The sequence below is a fragment of the Mustela erminea genome, chromosome 9 (assembly GCF_009829155.1).
Source record: "Mustela erminea isolate mMusErm1 chromosome 9, mMusErm1.Pri, whole genome shotgun sequence".
In the NCBI taxonomy this organism is placed as follows: domain Eukaryota; kingdom Metazoa; phylum Chordata; class Mammalia; order Carnivora; family Mustelidae; genus Mustela; species Mustela erminea.
In genome coordinates, this window is record NC_045622.1 from 111,430,892 (window position 1) to 111,451,584 (window position 20,693).

A 20,693-nucleotide genomic window follows, 5' to 3' on the forward strand; every position below is an offset into this window, starting at 1 on the left:
AACGTGGGACAGCGGACGGGCATGTGCGATGGGTAACTGGTCACGGAACGTTTCCCTCCACGACTGCCGATGCCCAACAGCTCACAAAGGTCCAGAATCCACTTCCTGGAGTCCGGGGCTGGGGCAGCTGGAACCAGGGCAGGAAGCCAACCTTTTGGGGGTGGGGACAGAGGAGAAAAATCTCCCACTTCCGACCCCACTGGCTTCCCGAAGGAGACTTCCCACCACCGGCAGGAAGTGGCCAGGGTGGGCGGACATCTCCCTGTGGTCGACACCGTAGGGAAAGCACAGCCGGCAGAAACCGGACTTTATCTGATTGCCTGCTCCTCTGATAAGCAAATCGAGGCCAGGGTCGCAGCCAGGATCCGAGTGAGGGCCCCCGAATGTCCCTTCTGCCTCCTCCTGCCCTGCCTTCTTGTCTCCCTCCGAGGGAAATCCCTTGTTGGGAGAGCAGGACGGAGCACGAGGGTGGCCGTGGGCCGGGGACCACACACGCCTCCAGCGCGTTCACAGAGTGCTGTAGCATCTCCCGTGCCTCCAGCCCTCACCAGATGACAGGGCGGTCACCTCGGCTTTCTCACGGTTACCATGTAAAATTACTCAGGAGCCACGCTGAAATATTAATCGTGCCTGCACCGTGACCAGTCAAAGCCGGAAACCCGACCTGGCAACGCTGCGGGGTGCACGGGAGCCTTCTGTGATCCGAGGGCAGGAACAAAGGAGCGGCAGGGAGGGACAGCGCAGGCTCGCAGACCCGCACCGGGGTTCCCTCCCAGCCAACCCGCTCCTCCTCCCGGGCCCTTCCATCCGGCAAAGTCTTCTCCCAGGCACCCCGGGCTTGGTCATTCCGCTCGCTTTGGCCAAGTCAGCAAGGGCAAAGCACCACATAAATGTGATGCGGGAGCGCTCAGCTCCTGGCCTCTCCCGGTGCCCTGGGAACCCCGCAGCCAATGGGAGATCCAGCGGGCTAGGCTGCTGAAAGAGACCAACAGCCACGGAGGGAGGCCTGACCACAGGTGGACTCGGCAGCTCCCAGGAACGGTCCAGCTGAGCCCTGCTCAAATGACCAACTTGCAGACTCGTGAGATAAATCAGGGACCAACAAATGACTGCCTGGCCCCCAGCTTGTTTTTGTAAATAAAGTTTTATTGGAGCACAGTCATGCACATTTACGTACCTACTGCCTTTGACTGCTTTTGTGTTACAAAGCCAAAGTGGAAGAGAGACTCAACGATGTCTAAGTGTCAAATATTTACCATCCGGCCCTGAAACAGTTTTACCCCAAGGCTTACAGGGGCTGGTTATACAGCAAAGGTGAGGTACCGACACAGCCCTCGATCAAATCGGTCCTTACTAGGTGGGTGTTGCTTTGTCTAGTCTCAGGTCAGGAAACTTGTCTAGCTCACCTGAGAGATCTAAACAAAATACCAAACCTAATTCACAGACCCAGATAGCAGCCTGATGGTTGCCAGGGGCCGGGGGTGGGCGGTGGGCAAAGTGGGGGAAAGGGGTCCAGAGGCACAAACGTCCACATGTACGGTTAATAAGTCTTGGGGACATAATGCACAGCAAGAAATAAAATGAACTGATTACTGAAGCTGCTACAAACACAGAGTTTATTCAGTGGGACGGCACTGTTCATAGAATATGCTTAATGAGACTTTATTTATTAGGATGTCACGAGGTAAGCTTTATAAAGGATCATCTTTGCCTTAAAAGGTGGACCACCACGTATCCGTCCAGGTGGCCCATTAGCTCAGAGGCATTTCCTTTCCCCAGGGAAAGCACTAACCCCTCCCCAGGCCACGGACCACGCAGCCGAGGAGTTCAGGCGGCCACCCGTCCCGATGGCCGCAGGGCAGCGAGGACACCTCAGCATGGGCGCCCCAGCGCGGGGCAGAAAGCTGCCTGGAATTCTCGGGCCAGCAATGAGTGTTAAATACAACTACCACTATTCCCGGACTTGGGGTAAGAACCTAATTCTTTAAGAGAGTAAAAGCCCCGAAACTGTTTCAGTCGGGGGGCAGGCCGCTGGGCTGCGGGGGCCTGGGGTCCGGCGTGAGACCCACTAGACACCGGCCGGGGCTCTGGGCCTTCCTCAGGCCCAGCATTGCCCAGCCTTCCGAGCCTCTGGGCACAAACCTTCCATACCCTCTGCCCTCTCGGGGCTGGGAGCGGCGCTGAGCTGCGCTCTGGGGTGGAGGACGGAGGTTCTCACGCCCCCCTTCTCGCCTCCACTGAAGACTGTTGGCTGCTAAACCACAGGAGAGTCGTGTGCAGGAAAGGGGGCTCTACCTGAGAACCAGACGGGGGGGATGGGGGGCCCATGAGGCAGGGGGGCCGGGCGGGCAGGGGACAAGAAACAAGGAAGCTGATTTCACCCCCATTAAGGAATGCTACAAACCACTGCTGTCCAACAGCTGTGTAACTCAGGCCCCAAATGTCACTTTAGAGGGTGGCCACGTTTCTAAAATCAAAGTGAAAGAAACCGTTGAAATCAACATTCATAATATATTTTGTTTAAGCCCACACACGCGACATGTTATGATTTCCACGTGTGGCACTGGCCACGTGTCAAGTGCTTGGTGGGCACGCGAGGCCTGCGGCTGCCACACTCCGTGGCACAGTTAGAGACGGGACTGCTGGGGGTGAGCCTGGGTCCCGTCATCAGGGGACACATGAGTCCCAGACGCTGAAGATCAGACAGCACCCCACACGGACCGTGCAGCAGGTCCACTCACCGCACGCTGCCCAGGACCCCGTGCCGAGCGTGGCCAACCCCTTGTCGCAGCGGCGTCCTTCTCTTGACCACAGAATGAGTACTTCGCAACGTGGCTACGGGTTCGGAAGGCGGGCATCCCACCAAGGATCCAAGCTGCTCTGAAGGCAACCGTGAACCCAGCGCGCAACTTAGAGCCGGGGTCAGGACACCAGCGGGAGAGAAGGGGGAGCCTGAAACCAGTCTCCAAACAATCTTGGGAGCAGCACCCATGACAAGGGGTGGGGGACAACGCCGGCCGGGGCTGGGGCAGATCACACCTGGGGAAAGACACGGAGGGGATCAAAACAAGAAAAACAAATGAAAAGCAAAACGTGCTGATGGCAGAAGAGCTCACAGGAGGCCGGGAGGGGCTGGAGGAGAGAACACAAGCGAGAAAGAAAGGGACTCGGGCCACAGCCAAGGGTAAAGCCGTCTGCACCGACGGAACACGCAGGCCAGACCGAATGGAGGGTGTATCCAGTCTATGCAAAGAGTGTCCACAAATGAGCAAAAAGCAGATGAACAACCTAACGTGAAGGAAACAGAACTTGGGAGATTCGGGACATGGACTAGGTGGATCCAAGGAAAAGCAAAAAGACAGAAAGCCCAGTCCCGCCCATCAGGTCCAGCCCGGCGGCTGGCCGTGACCTCCGTGAGGACTTGAGGCTCTCAGGCCACCAGGGTGGGACCGCAGCGTGGCCCAGCCCCTTGGAGAGCAAGCGAGGGATATCCGTGAAAGCAGGACCCCCATCCCCCAGGCCGCAGACCCTGGAAGAGCTGCCCTGGATGAGCCCGTCCCTGCAGCACGGGCTGAAAGAGAAACAGAAAACAGCCTCGGACTTGCTGGGTTTGGCGTTCCGTGGAATATTACACAGCAGAGAAAATGCACGCACTGAGAGCTCAGAGGCGACGGGACTATGAATAGCTACTAGTAGCTACGAATCACATGCCACTGAGGCAGGCCCGCCTGCCGTCCCCCATTCCCCTTCCCCCTGCCCGGGCCGCCCTGGGTCCCGCGGGACCAGCAAACACGCCCGGACATTGGCAGCTCATCAGACGGGCAAACAGCACACGGCTCAGCCGGCCCACGTCTCGGGCCGTGAGGCAATCAGTCAGAAAGCACCCGGTTAGGTAACGCGCTCCGGTCTGCGGGAAACATGCCATCCTCAGTCCGGCCCTAAACCCCGCTGAACCCGCACAGCCGAGGCACCAGGTTCCCAGGAAGGAGCGCCTGTCCTCCTGGGGGATGGCAACACTGGCCAGGAGAGGAGTCAGAGGCCACAATTTCTCTGACCTACGGGGGTCACCCCTGCTTGGTCCCCAGACCTCCTTCTTTCCACTAGGTAAAGCAAGCGGGCAGGATGGTCTCAGTTTGGGAATCCCAAGACCAGGTGGGCCTGGTGTCGGTCTTTGCTTTAAAATGAGTCTTTTTAAAGTACTTTTTATTTCAATTCACTTAGTTGACATACGGTGTATGACTAGTTTCAAAGGCAGAGCTCAGGGTTCATCAGCTGCACATCACACGCCCTGCCCGTGATGTCACGCACCCTCCTTCATGCCCGGCCCCAGTCACCCCGGCCCGCAGCAGGAGCCCTCAGTTCGTTCCCTGTCATGGTTCGTCTCCCTCTCAGATTTCGTCTCGCCTTATTCTCCCCTCCCTTCCCCTGTGGCCCTCTGTTTTGTTTCTTAAATTCCACTTGTCAGTGAGATCATGCGATAATTGTCTTTCTCTGGTTGACTTATTTCACGGACCGTAACACCCTCGAGTTCCATCCACGTTGTTGTAAATGGGAAGATTCCATTCTTTTGATGGCTGCGTAATATTCCATTGCATAATACAGACCACATCTTCTTTATCTGTTCACCTGTCAATGGACATTTGGGCCCTCTCCATAGTTTATCTGTTGAGGCCATCACTACTGTAAACATTCGGGTGCACGTGCCCCTTTGGATCAACACATTTGTATCTTTAGGGTAAATACCCAGTAGTGCGATTGCTGGGTCGTAGGGTAGCTCTATTTCCAACTTTCTGAGGAACATCCATGTTGTTTTCCGGAGTGGCTGCCCAGCTTGCATTCCCACCAGCAGTGCAGGACGACTCCCCTTTCTCCGCATCCTCACCAATACCTGTCGTTTCCCGACTTGTTCACGCTCCCCGTTCCAACCGGTGTGAGGGGGCATCTCTCTGTGGTTTTGAGTTGTATTTCCCTGAGTGAAACGTGCTTTTTGAAAGCAGGGACTTGAACTGGAACTCACACACCATGCTCATGGCAGCGGTGTTCACGGCATCTGCACATCCGTCCACAGAGAAGCAGATACACAGGACATGATCCGTCCACCCGGTGGGCTATTACTCAGCCTCAAAAAGGAAGCACTTTCTGACACCTGCCACAACACACATGGACCTGGAGGACACAATGCTGAGTGAAATAAGCCAGACACGAGGACAAATGTCGCAGGATTCCACTCACACAAGGTCCCTAGAGGAGTCAGACTCTCAGAGACAGACAGCACCATGGGGGCCGCCGGGGCTGGAGGAAGGGAGTTAATGTTTAACTCCCACGACAGAGTTTCAGTTTGGGAAGATGGAACATTCTGGAGACAGACGCAGGGGGTGGGATTGCACAACAATGTAAATGTGCTTAAAACCACTGAACGGCACAGCTTAAAAAATGGTTAAGATAGCAAATTTTGTGTTACGCATATTTTATCGCAATTTAAAGTATTAAGTGCAAAATAGTGTTTTCACAGCAATTTCCATTAAATTCCCTACTTATCATGTGCTGCTTCCTTCATGTCCCTCAAGTCTTTTCTCAGGGGGCCACCTCCTCCAGGAGGCCCACCCTGACCACCCTACTGAAAAGTGCAACCACCCCTCCCACCAGGTCCCCGGAAGCAAGCACTCCTTCTCTCCTGGACAGCACAGGGGTTCCTGCATCATCTCCCCTACTCAGTGTTTGTTTCCTCTGTCTCAAATGCTGGCCCTCCATGCAGGAATATGTGTGTCTCTGACTTACTGTTGGATGCTAAGAGTCTAGGGCAACTAAATAGACCCCTGCAGGATGCTTCACCCCAGGACAGCGGAACACACATTCTTCTCAAGTGCACATGGAACATTCTCGAGGATGGACCGCATGTTAAACCATCGAAAAAGACTCCGTGAATGTAAAAAGGACTGAAATCACAGAAAGAAATCACAGAAAAAAATTTAGAAATGTACAAATGTGTGGAAATTGAACAACACACATCTAAATGACCAATGGGTCAGAGACCACATCCTGGGGAAACTGGAAAATACTAAGAAGGGAAAAAAAAAGAAAGAAACTAGAAAATATCTAAAATGTGTGGACAAAGAAAACAAAATATAGCAGAACTTACGAGATAGAGCAAAAAGAGTCCTTAGAAGATTTTCAGTTGTAAATATCTGTAATCAAAAGAGCAAAGAGCTCATGTCCATGATGATGAAACCGGACACGGAACAATGAACTAAAACGAGCAACAGAGGAAGGAATAAAAGGGTGAAATAAAAGTAAGAGAAGAGAAAACCAACGAAGCCACAGTCAGTTTCTTTGAGAAGCTGATGAAACTGGTAAATTTTCAGCTAGACTGATAAAGGAGAAAAAAGGGGGGAAATAGTCAAATTGCCAGACTCAGAAATTAGAAGGAGGACATTTCCACCGACCACACAGAAACAAAGGAGGTTAAGGCAACCCTGTCCAGAAATGGACAGATTCCAGGGAGACACAAAGTAGCAAATGTGACTTAGGAAGAAACATACCTATAACAAGAAAAGACTGAATTAAAGACACACACACACACACACACACACACACACACACACACACAGAAAGCACCAGGCCCTGATGGCTTTACTGGTTAATTCTACCAAACCTTTAAGGAAGGATTAAATACCAGTTTATCACAAACATTCCCAAAAAGTAGAAGAGAACACTTTCCAGTTCATTTTATGAGGCCAATATTACCACAACACCATCAGAAGAATGCTACAGATCAATATCTCTTGTGCATATGAATGCGAAACACTGAACAAAATACTAGCAAACTGAATCCAGGAGTAGATGAAAAGCATTATAAGTCATGACTAAGTGGGATTGATCCCAAGAATCCAAAATTGGTATGACATCTAAAACTCAATTAATGCAACTTCCCATATTAACAGAATAAGGGGCAAAAGGGAGCTGAGCATCTCAACAGATGTAGAAAAAGCAGTCGGCAAAATCCTGCCCTGCTTCATGATAAAATGCTCAACAAACTAACAACACAAGTGACTTTCCCCAACCTGATCTTCAGCATCTACAAGACACCCACAGCTGATGTCATAAGTAATGTTGAAAGACTAGATGCTTCCTCCTCAGACCAGGAGCAAGACACTGATGTCCTTTCTCGCCACTTGTACTCAACATTGTGCCGGATGGAGTTTCCAGGCGAGGCAATTAAGCACTACAATGAAAGAAAAGCACCCAGGTTAGAGAGAAAGAAATAAAATTTTTGCTATTTGTAGATGACATAATCTTGTATACAGAAAATCCTAAAGAATCTACTAAAAAATTAGAACAAACGTGATCAGCAAGATTATAGAATATATGATCAATATATAAAAAATGAATTGTGTATCTACACACTAATAATCGAACTATTTGAAAATGAAATTAAGTAAATAATTTCAGGGGTGCCTGGGTGGCTTAGTCAGTTAAGCGTCTGCCTTTGGCTCAGGTCATGATCTCAGGGTCCTGGGATCGAGCCCCGCATCGGGCTCCCTGCTCCGTGGGGGTCTGCTTCTCCCTCTGCCCCTCCCCCTGCTCGTGTTCTCTCTCACCCTCTGTCTCTCTCTCTCAAATAAATAAAATCTTTTTTTAAAAAAGGCAAAATGCATCATACACCTAAATATAAGAGTTAATAGCATAAAACTCTTAGGAGAAAATGCAGGCATAAATCATTAGGACTTCAGGTTAGGCAAATCCTTCTTAGATGTGACACTAAAACAATAAGTAACAAAGAACAGATGCTTTCTGTCAAAAAGTAAAATTTCCATCCTTTAAGAACACTATCAACAAAACAAAGAAAACAACCCAGAGAACGGGACAATTATCATCATACTGTCCACCAGATAAGAAATTTGTACCTAAAGAATTATCAGAACTACATAATAAAAGGAGCCCCCCCCAAAACAATTAAAAGTGATTTAAAGATCTGAAAAGACCTTTCACCAAGTGAGGTATACAAATGGCCGACAAGTCCACGAGAAGGTGCTCAGAACATTGGTCAGGGAAGAAATGCAGATTACACAGAGGGAGGGAGATGCCACCTCACACCCTCCAGGATGACCACACTGGACCAGGCAGATAACAGCACCAACTGGTGAGGAGGCGTGGGAAGGGGAGCCCCAGAAGGTGCATCTTCTGGCCCACCCACTGTGGGGAACAGTCTGGCAGGTCCTCAGAAGGTACAATACCAGGTCACCCCGTGACCCGGCACTCCCACTTCTGCGTAAACACCCAAGATCCATGAACACATACGCCCACATGAACACTCATACGCTGATTCGAAAAACCGGAAAAGCAGAAGAACCTATGCGTCCGTCCACAGCCGCAGGGACGACCACAATGGGACGGTCCCATACGACAGAGCCTGGTTCTGCCGTGGAAGGCAACGGGGTGCTGCTACGTGTCAGGACACAGACCACAGATGGACCCTGGCAAGAGCGGGCTGAGGGAACGGCGCAGTCCCCAAAGACGGACACTGCGGGGTTTCGTGTCTGTGAGATGTCCGGGCTGCGCAAGTCCACGGGGGCAGAAAGGGGGTGAGTGGGTGCCGGGGCCAGGGAACGCGCGCAGGAAGCGGGGAGCGAAGACAACGGGACGGAGGTCTGCAGGGAGGCTGGATGAGGAAAGCGTTCTCGAAGTCCGCACACCGATGGGGCTGCCCCACCCCCACGCCGAAGACCACGTAAGTGCCTACTTGAGATGGGCGGTCCGTAAGACGTATTTATTGTAGCTGGATAAAAATACTGTTCTCTTTAAGGTTTCATTACTTTATTTCTTTGAGAGAGAGACAGAGGCAGTGAGAGCAGGGAGAGGGGCCGAGGCAGAGGCAGAGAATCTCAAGCAGACCCTCTGGCGAGCACAGAGCCCCACATGGGACTTGATCTGGAACCAAAGTCTAGAGTCAGATCTTTAACCAACTGAGCCACCCAAGCTCCCCCACACTTTACTTTCTTAAACAAGTCGAGGACAGTGCCTGGCACGGGGCACTCATCAGCTGCGTGTGCCCCAGGGCCTAGGACACACGGACACACAGGACAGACAAGGGGTGCCCTGGACTTTCTTCCTGGGGAGGGAGGAAGGTGATGTGCATGGAAACCAACTCACAAAATCATGAGTTTCAGCCTCGGTGCAGGAGAGAGAACCAAAGTGGGGACCTTTGTCCACTTCTGCATGGGGTCTCCTACCCTCCAGTGCCTCCTACCAGCCCTGGGACCTCTTCCCACGGAGGCAGCGGGAAAGAGGTCTTCTGGAGGGTCAGCAACACATCCTCCCCCTGCAGAAGGCGGCCCCCTCCCGCTGAAGCGTGGGGAACCGGGACTCTCCCCAGGGCTGGGCAGGGGGGCACCCACAGGTGCGACAACCTCGACCCTTGGCCTGGGGGCCTTGCGCTTTCATGCTATACAAGAACCAGTGCCCCACAACACCCATCATCAGCCATCCTGAGGGACTGTCTCCTCCCAGGGCCTCCCACCCCCGCCCGCGGGGAGGGCATGAGCCAGAGACACGGTCTAGAGATGTTCCAACACCAGGACGAGTTCAGCCGAGAAGGTCTACCTGTTGCCCACAGTGTAAAGCAGCTACTGAAGTTTGCAAAGACGATGCAGCCTGGCCAAGGGCCATTAGGGTTTAAATGGGAACGAACCAAAAACCGAAACCAGAACTTAAACCACCGTTGACCCCAGGGCCCAGTCCCCAATTCCACCTCCTCCAATGGCATAAATATGGGCAGGGAACTCCAAGGTCCCTTCCACAATGAGTGACAAACATCTCTCCAAGCCTGGGGGGAGGGGGCAGGGCAGCGGCAGCCTGCAGAGGGTGTCAGCTCCTTTCAAAAGCTGCGTTTGCTGCCCTCAGGTACTCTGCCAGAGAGGACCTGGAGGTTAGCAGGGAAGGGACGTGCTGGACCCTCCCCGGGGCCCAGAGAAAGCACCTCTACCCCCCAACACCCCCAGGGAGCACTTGCCCATCCCCGCCCCCCCCAACCTCCCCTGAAAACCTGAGCAGCTGGTCCGCAGGACAAGGGAATCTGTGATCCCCGGGGCTCAGGCGGCCCTCTGGCTCCTCCTCTAGCGAGGGCCCCAGAGGGAGCACGGGGAAGGGACAGGCCAGGCCAGGGCCAGCTGCCCCGCCCACACAGGGGGTGACAGGAGCTGCTCCTCCAACGTCCCAGGGACAATCTTCACCCCAAAACCCAAAACACCCGTCGGGGCTGCCGTGGCCCCTGCCCTGGCTAAGGCCCGGCGGACTGAGGACCCACCAGCAGGCAGGGACGGCAGACGCAGGACGCCTGGTTGGCCGTGTGCTCGCAGGATGCCTGGTTGTGCTCCGGGTCCGCTCCCCGCGCTCCCCATCTGCCGCCCGGGAGGTCACACGGTGGGGGCATGTCCATGGCCCCCACCCTGCCTCCTCCCAGCGGCTCTGTCCTTGCACTCATGGATACCCTCATGGGGATCGGAAAACAGCCTTCTGGCCTGACCAGTGTCACCAAAGGAGCCACCTGGGTCCCCAGCTGCCATCCCCACAAAGATGAGCTTTTGGTGACCTCAGACACCTTCAACCAGGTACACCTTTCATAGCAAAGGACCCTGCCCCTATCAGTCCCGGTGGTGGACAGAGCCAGCTGCCTGCTTCCCCTGAGCCTGGATCCCACCGCCCTAACTCTGTGGGGACCCCCCTCCCGAGGACTCCCAGCAGCCCCCAATGAAACTGCACAGATGCATCCTAAATGACAAGAAAAAGGACAGGTGTTCCTGGAAACATCCCCCCGATGACCGGGTAGTGCCAGCTTTCAACTCACACCCGGTCCAAGTGCTGGTCCCAGACCTCTTCCGGGGGTCCTCAGGGTGTGACCCAGGGAATCCTGGGGGGTTCCCCCAGAGCCCTTTCAGGCCTCTGTGAAGTCAAACCGTCCTCCTGGCAACACTGAGACACAGCACCTTCCCGCTCACGGCCCTCCCACGTGTGGGGGGTTTCAGGAGCTGCACGCGAGGGCCGTGGCTTCAGGCTCAGTGCGGAGGCAGGCCCAGAACCCAGTCGTCTTCTGCGAGGCCACACTCTAAAGGGACTTTGCAAAAATGTAAGTCGTGCCACGCATCTCTCTGAAGTTCTTCTCGTCCTGGAAAACGGCTGTTCTCCGTAAGAATGTTACTGACACGATCATGTATGGGTTTATCGTCATCATTTTTAAAGGCATGACTATTTAAATATTTTTACTGCTCTTAAGTTTCTAATAGGACATGTACTGCAAGAGACGATGCGCGCGAACCGAAAGCTCTCTGGGGTCCCTAGAGAGGGTAGAGTGGTCCTTAGACCAAAAGTTTGAGAACCTCTCTGCACCCCCGGCCCGTGGGGGAGGGCAGAGGCAGGTGCAATTCTGTGTGGCAGAGCGAGCGGCCGCACGACCTTCAGCTGTTAGGTAGATGCCCTGGGCCTTGGGCACCTGCCCTGGAGTTTGGGGGTGATGTCCCGAGGGCCCGTTCCCCAGGGCATCTGCATCTGGAACGCACTCAGGGACCAACAAACCCCATGCGCTCACTACTGCCAATACTTTCATGTTTTAGCCACTCAGGTGTCCCCCCGACAAAGAAACAGAGGGCCCAGGGTGGACCCCGGTGTCCCCACAATATACCCCCTAAACCTGGTCCGAATGCACGTCCATCCCCGGCAACCCAAAGACGCAGGCAGACGCAGGAAGACAAGAGAGCAGCCGGCCGGCGTGAGCCCTGCCAGACTCGGCCCAGAAAGCTCCGAGGTTACTCGGCTGGGAACCCGATGGATCCCTGAGGCCAGGCCTGAGAGCAGCCCGCGGGCTGGCCCACCCACGTCTGAAAACTTCAGAGTGAGGCCAAGAAAGAAGAGGCCAGGGCCTGACGGGCTCGGGGCTTCGTGGGGCTGACCCTGCGCGCAGGAGGGAGTCCGGAGCCGCCGGGGCTGGCCAGTTCCGCACGGCTGATGCTGTCCACCCAACGCGACCTTTTCCACAACCCGTGACTCCACATCTGGAGCCCCTGCAGGACCCCGAGACCCAGGTCCTCTCCTGGAGCTCGGTCTGCCTGGAGCCCTGCTAGAAGCAGAGGCAAATGCGTGCAGCTGGCCAGGCCGCCTGCGGTGGGAGCACAGAACGCCACGGAAATCAGGAAGGAGAAAGACTGCGCCGGGGGTGGCAGCCACAGCAGTGGCAGCCATGCTGTGTTCTTAGAGATGCAAGTGAGACAGCATCGGAGGCCGCTCTGCCCCCACAGGGCACTCCTGCTCCCCAGAGTCCCAGGCTGGCCTTCGGCTCTGCTCAGGATGTGGGACCCTCTCCCTGGGCCCAGGCCCTCCGGGACCCACCTGGCAGCCGCATCCTGCCCTCCTGTGTGCGTGCTGCGTGCTCAGAAAGCACCTGGACCTCCGTCCAGACCCTGCCCCTCCCCGCCCCACCCAGGAATCTGGGTGCGGTTTCAGGATTTCTCAACCCAGGGAGCAAGGGGCCAGAACCCCAAGAAGGCACACTCTGGAGCAGGACACCCAGTGTGCAGGACTTGGAACATTCAGGTGGCAGGCATCATTTGTCCCTACGGCCACCCAGGTATCCCCACCGTCCCAGAATGGGCCTCGCCAGCAGGAACCCTGAAGGTGGGGCAACGTCCAGCCCATTTCTCGTCCCCCTCCCCAAAGTAGACCCACCACAAGGGGCCAGTCTGAACGGAACCTTCTCCAGATGCTGCTCAGGGTACAAAGGCCTCCGGGTCCCCCTTCCCCAGCAGCCCCTCCCACCTTCCATCCCCTGCAAACCCCCGGGGGTGGAGGGAGGGAGCCGCGGGGGAAGGGCTCCCTATACTGAACACAGGAAGGCAGCTCAACCAAGTCTCTAAAGAAAACACCAGAAACACACACCGCTGGCCAGCAGAGACGTGCACGCCAGGGGGACATTTACAGTGCTCGAGCTTATGGCTTTCTGGATCCACACCTGATCTGGGGGGACACTGAGTGACTTGAGGTCCCAGGGACATTTTTTGAAAGCCAATGTATGTACCTTTCCCTTGCACAGAAACGTGCTAGGTGGGTGAGTGAAAGACCGAGCGGCGTGCAAGTCTACTCCGTTAGGATAACTCTCTTGGGGGCAGTCGCGGCAGACCTTCAAGAAGGCACAGGGACCAGGAGGGGTCCCGGGAGCTTCTCCACCTGTTTGCCAAGGCAAGGAGGCTGCCCCGTCCCCGGAGCTTCCGACAGCAGAGGACACAGCCCCAGCGGGCCAGTATTTACCTCCCAGATGAGGTTGTCCAGCCTCTGCAAATATTGAAACCTATGAAGGATAATTTTATATGTTGACTTCAGAACGCGTGAGAAGCCTCGTCGGACTGGTGCGGCCAGAATCGAGGGTGGGCGTGAGGGCGTCTGGGGCGAGAGTCCAGATCCGCTCAGCTTTGCGGAACTTGTGGACCGTTCGGATTTTTCACACAGAATGGCACAGGAAACACAGACAGGGACACAAAAACGATGCTTTCAGGGAGCTGAGAGGCCAAAAAAAAAAATCTCTTTGAAAAAATGTGCCCATCCTCCCCCAACCCAACCCCACTGCTGCCCCAGGGCCTTTGCAGGTCTGCAATGATTAGCCACCTAATGAATGCCTCCTGCGGAGTCTCCTCAGCCACCAGCTCAGGGCTTGCCAACCACTGGGCCGCCAAAACCTGCAGCACTGCTCAAAGTGTGCTCCTGGGACTCCTGATGGTGCGGACCCTCTGGGGGGGGCTCCGAACCTGCCTCTCTGGCCTCAGCTGGAATTTCCAGGGAGTCAGGAGCCCCCGCCCCAAGGTCCAGCATTTGAAATCTGCAGCTTTCACACTGGGAGTTCATGGCTTCATTCAACATGCACACCCCTCACCGAGCCACCCTGAGAGTCCTTGGCAAACCCCACAAGGACAATTTTCCAACACTGTCCCCAGCGGTCACCGGGCGCAGTCCCCCCCCCTCCCTGCACTGACATCTGGCAGCCAATCACCGGCGGCTCTGCTCTCCACTGCGGCTGAACGCAAGCTCCCAGCAGCCCCACGGGCTTTGATGGGCTCGGATTCCCAGAAAGAGACACGGGTCTTGGCTGCACACCCAGGGTCCCGACCCCGAGCTCGGCGCAGGCGCTCAGATCTGCCCCAGTACGGGGCTCACCTCCCCCTTCCCCCATTAAGACTGGAAACCCCTTGAGGGGGTAGGAAAGCTCATAGCAGATGCTAACTCATCCCCCAAAGACTGACTGAGGCAGTGACAGTCACATCCCACAGTCACTCCAAAACAGTCCTTGAATCTGCTTCCAAGGAAAATAAAAGGGCCTATCACATCAAGAAGTCTGAGCAGAAACTCCGGTTTTCACTCTCCGACTGTAGCTCTCTTCCGCAAGCAGTTACAAGAAGAGTAATTGTCTAACCGGGTGAATCTTCCCGCTGGGTCATCTGCTTGCTTGCCCATGTGGCGGGCATGGGGCAGGGCGGGGGACCGAAGGCTGCTGGGCTTGCAGTGCCTGAGGCCCCACTCCCTAGCCGTGAGGCCTGGGGCCAGGCTTCCCTCCTCTGAGCTTGCAGTCCCGGTCTACAAAGGAGAAGACGGCACAGCTCTCCCCCGGGAGCTCTCTAAGGCCTGACTGAGGTCATCGATAGCAAGACACTACGGCTGTCCCCACCGTGGTTGCTGGCACTTAGGGGTTCCCTACCTTTGGGACAAGAAAAAGACCATTAGGGCCTAGGTCCCAGTGCAGTGCAGGCAGAGAAATGACCAGACGATCCAGACCTCCTACAGGTGTTTCTATATCCCTCGTCCCCTCCCTCCCCCAGATCGGGCTGGGGTCCCTCTCGGCGCCCTACAGCACCCAAAGGTCACCTCTGTCACAGCCCCTGTCCCCCTGTGCATGACTTGGCCCGCCCCTTCCCTTCCCCCACTGGCCTGGAAGTTCCCTACGGTAGGGGGACATGGGGTGGGGGGGCAGCCCCTGTGCCCAGCTGCAGGCCTCGTGCTCAGGGCAGGCCCTCCGATGCGACCCACGGAGACAATGTGACAGACCCCAGATCACCTCAGACTGTCGCAGAAGAGCAGGCCCCTTCCTGGGCGGCGGGGTCAGGTGCACTGGGTCACCAGAGTCACAAACCCCGGCGCCCTTCACCCAGTCGGCCCATCCCCCTTCAAGAAGCGCGCGGGGGGAAGGGCTGGGGATTCCAGAGATGTTTTAACCGGATCTGGTTTGGGGCCTTCCTCCCCACTTCCCTGGTCCAAGCAGAGAATTCAGCAGGCCGGTAGATCACTTTGAGGAAAGATCATAAATGTCCCTGTCCGTGCCACCCCCCGCCCCGCCCCTGCCCCTGGGGCTCAGGACAATTGGAGGCTTCAGGGGAGCCTATCAGGGACCATCTCCCTGGGGCTTTTCCGGCCACACCCCTCCCTGCCACAGGCTCCCCGGGGACGGTTTCTCAGCCTCGGCGGGGCTGGGCCAGCAGTTGACACAGCAGGAGTGGGGAGTTCCCGAGAAGTGAGAGTGCAGGAGTCACGGGGCCAGGATGGGGGGAGGGGGCTTCACCCCCAATCTTCCCTTGGAGCAGGAGGCAGGTCTTGGCTTCCTTAGCAACCCAACTCCCAAAACTGACCCCCCTCTTGGAAAGCGCCCCTTCCTCACCCGAGATGACAAAGACACCAGAACTCTATAAATCAAGGCTTCGACAGACTCACGAATGACGGCACTAAACTAAAGAATTACTTTTCTATAAAAATCCATTTTTCCTTGGGGCGCCTGGGTGGCTCAGTGGGTTAAGCCTCTGCCTTCGGCTCAGGTCATGATCTCAGAGTCCTGGGATCAAGCCCCACATCAGGCTCTCTGCCTGGCAGGGACCCTGCTTCCTCCTCTCTCTGCCTGCCTCTCTGCCTACTTGTGATCTGTCAAATAAATAAATAAATAAATAAATCTTTTTTTTTTTTTTAAATCCATTTTTTTCTAGGATTTTCTTGCATACCGGTGGACTCTTTCATGTTTTTCTTAGCGTCAAGCTTTTTCTTCCAACTTGCTCCCCCACCACAGATGGAATAAACTGTGATGCTATCTGACAGCAGCGTTACCTCCTGCTGGCCGGGAGCCTCGCATCTGACCCTTGACCCTGGATGGCCAGGGCTCCCTCCAGATGGGGCCTGCAAGAGGCCCAGGCCCTACAAGTCAGCTGCCCCCCCCCCCCCTGCACACAAGCCCTAGAACCGGCTAAAGAAGTGAACCCAAGTCCTTAGGAAACTCTCCTGAATGTGAAAAGGGCTTTCTCTAGCAAATTACACCGGTGCAGGGTAGGCGGGAAGATCCCCGCCCCCTTCCCCAACCTGAAGGGATTTGCTCAAAGCGGCCCTGCGAAGGCACCCGCCCGCTGGGAGCTGCCTTTATAAGCAAAATCTCATGGTTCAAGCGTGCCTGTTGATACTTGAACAGTTGGGGCTCGTCCCTCGCGGGCCCAGAGGAGCCCCTGGCTTTCCACTCAATTCCTCCTTCTTGGAAATCCAGAAATTTCTTAGCAAGACGAGGGCACCAACTTCCCAAGACTTACACCCAACCACTAATTCCTATTCAGACAAGGGTCTCCTTCGGGCCTCCTTAAGGATACCAGCAGCTGGAGGGCTCATTAACAGCCCCCAGCAAGGCCACTTCCACTCCCGGCCCCAGGACCGTAGGATCCCCAGTGGGAACGGATCGGTGTCAAAACTGAGCTCTCAAACGCAGCCGCCCCCGGGGGGTGGGGGGAGGAGGCTTCTGGACACACCGAAACCCCCAGATCCAGCAGATCCTCCCAGGACAGCTGGGTCGAGGCTGAATCCAGGGGAGACAGCCCCTCCCGGAGGCGCCGGCAGCAGGGTCTCCGGGCGAGTCCCAGCGAGCGATCAAAGCGCCGCCCCCAACGGAGGGCTTCCGAAATTACCTCTCTAATTCTTGGAGCTTAATTTAATTAGAGGACTGACCTCATTAAATCCAACTTGAGTTTCGAACAAAAAAGAGGTCACAAACCATCCAGTTTTTACTACCTCCAACCCCTTGCGGAAGGCACTTCGTTTCTGGAAAGCCTCTGGGGACTCCCCGGGCCGTGCCCACAGCTGCCGGCCCACCAGGCCCCCAAGCACCGCGACCTAAGCGGCCCAGGTCCTTCCTTCCAGCGGCTCAGGGTCGCTTTAAAAGCTCCTCCACGAACTCCACGGCCAAGAGCACCGGCCGAGCACCCCTTGGGCGCCCCCAGACCCACGGAAACACAAACTCGCCGGCGTGCCCGCCCTCGAATCCCGCGTCGAGCGGTGGAACCCGCGCACCCTCCGAACCCGGGCGGCGAGGTCCACCCCGGCCCCTACGCTCTCCGAACCCGGACCGGAGGGTCCACCCCGGCCCCCGCGCCCTCCGAACCCAGGCTGCTAGGTCTACCGCGGAGCCGCCCCCTCCGAACCCGGGCGGCGAGGGCCACCCCGATCCCCGCACCCTCCGATCCCGGGCGAGGTCCTCCCCGGGGGTCGCACCTGCTTGCGCAGTCCAGCAGCCCCAGCTCCGGTGGCGAGTGAGCGGTCGGTGTCTCGAGGCGCGCCTCGCTCCCCGCCAGCCCTGCGGGGGCGCCCGGGCCGCGGGCTGTGCGGGCGGAGCTGCCGGCCGCGGGGAGGAGGGACGCCCGGGCGAAAGTTGCCAGGGAAACTTGAGCAACTCGAGCGCGCCGGTGCCAGCCTCCTGCATAATTCACGGGTGGCGGCGGCGGGCCGCCGGGGCCCCTCACCTGCACTAGCCCGGCCCCCCGACCCACCCAACGCCGGCCGGGGCGCGCAGCGGACAGAGGCCCGGCATCAGGCGCCGGCACTGCGCGACCCCCGGGACCCGGGGGCCCGACCCGCGACCCCCCAGGCCTGCGCCGAGTGCGCCGGCTCCGGCCTCCCGGAGCCCGCTGCTCCAGCCGCGCGCACCTGCATGGGGGCTCTGTGAGCTGGCTCGAGACTGGGTGACCGCTGCAGGGTCTCTGGGGACCCTGCGACCGCAGCTTGGGTTCCCGCCCCCCGCGCGCCCCCTGGCGGCCCAGAGCCTGCTCCTTCCCAAGCCTGCAGACCCAAGTCCCCAAGCCGGCGGGTGGCGACCGAGGGCAACCAGACCCCGGGCAAGCGGTGGAGGTAGGTCCGCGTTGCCCCAGCGGCAGGCGCGGGACGCGCTAGGGGTGAGGGGGCTCGTGCGCCAGGAGGACAAAAACGGCGCTCCTGCGCTCTGCGCCCACGCCTCTTCCAGAGCCTTTTAAACCGGCCCCTACTGCAAAGGAAGCCGGGGAGGTGTCCTCACGGAGAAGCGACCCCCACGGGACGCGCGGAACCCTCTTCCCAACCCCCCATCCCGCACCCCCACGCCGGCTCCGACGGGTTCAGTACTGCGCTTACCCGGTCGTTGGTGCTCCTGTAATCCAGACGCACCCAAAAGGCAGCGGGTGGACAGGGTCGGGCGCCCGGGGGCCACCCACTGTCGTCCGGGCCACCCCCGCCCCGCGCCCGCGGCTCCCCGTGCCCCCCGCCGCCGCCTTACCTTGCCCGGGCGGCCGCTCGGGAGTCAGGCGGGGTGGGAGTCCCCGGGGAGGGCCGACGTCCGCGCGCACCTGGCTCCGCCGCGGGGACTCGAGCGGCGCCGCGCCCAAGCCGGCCGAAGCGCGGGAGCAGCCGGAGCCGCGGCCGCTCAGGGGTCGGGGGTGGGGTGGGGGGCGCCGCGGCCCCGCCCCGCGCTGCGGCCGGGGCGGGGGGCTCCTCGCGGGGCTGCTGGGCGGTCCCTCCCCTCGGCCCGGCGCGGGCGGCTGGGGCCGGAGAGCGTGGGGGAGGGGCCGTCTCGCCGCCAAAGGGCGCGCGCGGCCCAGGACCCGCGTGCGCGGCCCGCCCCGGACCCCTCCCGCGCCGGGGACCCCGCGCCTCCGCACCTGCCCCGGCCGCTCGGGCCCCGGCGACGACTCGGGCGCGGCGCGCGGGGTCTGTTGTGGCAACCCCGGGAGACGGCGGGCGCCCGGGGCCGCCTCCGCGCGCCGCCCCGCCCCGGGCTGCGTGCCTCGCCGCCCCCCTTCCCCGAGCAAGCCCGGGGACCAGAAAGTCCTTTAATTTTGTACAGCCCGGTCCGCGGGGCGCGATTATCCCGAACGCCGCCGCCTCCCGCCCCGGCGTGTTTTCTGTTAAAGGATTCAGAAATCCCGAGGCCGACGGCGCGGCACCGCGTTTGCAGAGCCCAGGAAAACTTTGTGCCTGGGCGACGCCGCCGTCTGCCTCCCCGGCCACCTTCCACCTGGGCCCACCGCCCTCCCAGCCAGGGAAGGATCGGGGTGGGGGGTAGGGGAGTAAAAGCCCACCGCTCAGATGAATCCGGGAGGCGAAGGCAGCCTCCGGGGACGCCCAGGAGCCCTGTTGTCAGGAACCCTGGTCCCAGCTCCCGGCGTGGTCGTGGATTTACTCCTCCCAACCTGGTAGGAGCCATTGGCTAATAACTTCTCACGCCTCCACTAATTCATTGCTAGTTACACCAGCTACGGAGGTTTCGGTGGCCTGCGTTTTGCCATGTTCTGGAAGAAGGGAAAGCAAGTCCTTTCCAAGATCGGCAGTGTGAGTTGGGGGCGGGGTAGGAAGGGGGGGGCAAACACCACCCTCCTGGCTGGGATGTAGAACACGCTTGCATTTTACAAAGCCCATTCTGCGTCGACCCAGGAAAAACAGAGAGATTCTATAAATGCGTTTTTATTTTTATATATTTATAAGGTATTAGGGTAGACATACTTTTTAAAGTCAATCTTACAGAACATGCCTGAGAGATTTGCATGGGCCACTGACTTCAACACACCAAAGGCAAAGTTAAATATTTGCTCTAGATACTTTTTTTTTTTACCCCTGCTTGCATAATTGTCCCACATTTCAAAGAAGTCTTTAAAAGCACTTAGGTTAAAAAAAAAAAAAAAAAAAGTTGTGTTTGGGCCCTAACTATTTCAGGACACACGTGGAGCAAATACTGGAAGTCCTCGAGGGCAGCTGCCAGATGCAGGCTTCTTTCTGTCCTCTGGTGCCTTAAGCTTGAGACTTCCTATAATGTTTGTTGAGTGAATAAAGGAGGCAATCAATCAAATAATAACAATCCCTAAGTGGGAAGAACGAGCCCCTGGCAGGATCGGGCATAATTTCTTTGACGTGCAAATGGGGGATTCTGCAGAGGGGGAAGAGGATCGGTCAGCAGAATGTTCCCATGTTCCTTGGGTTTGTCACTGGCAGATCCAAGATGTGGCTTATGTTGGGGGGGCGGTGAGGGACGGCTTTATCGCCACACAACTTACATCAGACCTCGTGGCCCCAAACAAAGCGTGCCGTCTAAAAAGAGCCATGTGTTTGCCTACAATTCCAAATCAAAGAGAAATCCCCAACGTGTCACCACCTCCAAACCAGTTTGCCGCCCCAGATTTCAAGGACCGAGGACAGCAGAGGAGACTGTCGGCCCTAATGCAGCTGTGAAGACATTTCTGGGGTCCCCACAGAGAGCTCCAGTGCCAGAAGCATTGTGCTATCTTCAAGAAACACTTCCCCAGGGACCCAGGCCTCTGCCAGCCTGTCCACCCAAGGGGACGTCCCTCAGCCACCCCTCCAGTCCCTCGGATCTGTTTGTTGTCTGGCGACAGCCCTCC

The 20,693-nt window shown here is 57.3% G+C and overlaps 1 protein-coding gene across 1 annotated transcript in view; it reads right to left on the minus strand.

The window, feature by feature from the left end:
- The window catches only part of SHANK2 (SH3 and multiple ankyrin repeat domains 2), a 459,921-nt gene extending 441,731 nt beyond the window's left edge, over nucleotides 1-18,190 (minus strand). Inside the window, exon 1 of the mRNA XM_032360192.1 lies at nucleotides 17,545-18,190. The gene's annotated coding sequence lies outside the window, so the exon portion shown is untranslated. The remainder of the gene's footprint in view (nucleotides 1-17,544) is intronic.
- Nucleotides 18,191-20,693: the final 2,503 nt, after the last annotated feature.